The sequence below is a fragment of the Penaeus monodon genome, chromosome 20 (genome assembly GCF_015228065.2).
Source record: "Penaeus monodon isolate SGIC_2016 chromosome 20, NSTDA_Pmon_1, whole genome shotgun sequence".
Taxonomy (NCBI): Eukaryota; Metazoa; Arthropoda; class Malacostraca; order Decapoda; family Penaeidae; genus Penaeus; species Penaeus monodon.
Genome location: NC_051405.1, coordinates 44,040,341 through 44,041,670, shown reverse-complemented (window position 1 = coordinate 44,041,670; position 1,330 = coordinate 44,040,341). Strand labels below are relative to the sequence as shown.

At 41.4% G+C, this 1,330-nt stretch overlaps 1 protein-coding gene across 1 annotated transcript in view; it reads left to right on the top strand.

The window, feature by feature from the left end:
* Positions 1 to 1,330, top strand: part of LOC119585856 (small ubiquitin-related modifier 3-like) — a 13,343-nt gene that overhangs the window by 356 nt on the left and 11,657 nt on the right. The window lies entirely within an intron of this gene.

Here is a 1,330-nt window from a genome sequence, read left to right as displayed (position 1 = left end):
TTGCGGGACTCCCTTGTGATGATGAAGACGAGGGTGTTGTTTTTTTTTTTGTGAGGGAGGTTTGGTGTTGTGGTTAAGGGAGGGGGAGGGGAGGGGGAGGGGGTATTCTGTCAGGGGGAGGGTGTTTTTATTCCCTTTTAGTTTCTGGGGTTGTGGGTGTGGATTTCAAAAGGGGGTTTTGTTTGGTGGTGTTAGTCTGACTTCACTTGGAGGGCTGGTCTATGCTAGCTCAGCGTGGGGAGGAATTTCGGCGGATTTTTTTTTGTCATCGCATTCGTTGTGGGTCCCCCCCCCCTGGGTTTGTTTTTTTTTTGGTCGTGTCTCATCTTGTCTCTGCGGGAGGTGGCGTTAATTTGGAGACCGGCTGCGTGTGGGGATGAGTAATTCCTTTAGTATTTTTCAAGGGTTGTGGTTTTCTTGTGCTGTCCTTATGGCTAATTTGTCTGATTGCGGGGGGAGGCGGAAGGGGAGGTCGCGGGGAAATCAGTGGGGAATGTGATGAAGGACACGTAGGGTAGGGCTGTAACATGATTCGTCCTGCAAAGCATGGGAAACGTTTGGTTATGCCATCGTGAATATGTATCCAAAATTGTGTGACAGCATTTATTGCATTTTCTGCACATCTTATTTTGTTATTTTCATTTGGTGCGTATTTAGATGAGTGGTCAGAGAAGAAAAAAGAAAAAGGGTAAAGAAATTGCAGTTAATGGTAATAAAGAACATAAAACTAGTCATGAAAAATAATCTTCAGCAAACACAAGTAACGTCACAATCACAAGCTAAAATCCACGAATCTCTACCAGCACGTCCAAGTCCAGGGAAGCTAAGATCTCTGTACCCTGGCAAGGACATAAATATTCTCATCGTGTATATAAAGCTTGTAGACATTCCTGGCAGTTTTCATATGAGGAACCTAGTCTAGCTCATCTTGCTGGACTACATATAGTGGAGATTTATTGGCCCTTGCAGGGATCTGAAGCATGGAGGTGACAGTGGTTTCAATTTGGTTTATTCTAGCTCACTATACATTGTATTACTTGAATAGTTAAGCAATATTGTTATGATTAATGGGCAAGCAATGCCAAGATGTAAGTCTTATCTCTTGTTATCTAAGCTTTATGTTGATGTCAGTGTTATTGATGCAGGTAATAGCATTACTTTGAATTTTGTGATTTGTTCAAGGCTGGGGCATGCATTTCAAGAATTTTGTACTTTTTATTAATTTCATATTTCTTTGGATAATTAGTGGAGCAATTGATGAAGAGTGATTTTAGATTTCCAAATATAGAATGGGTTACCCTGTGAATAAGATTACAGTCCAAATATTCTG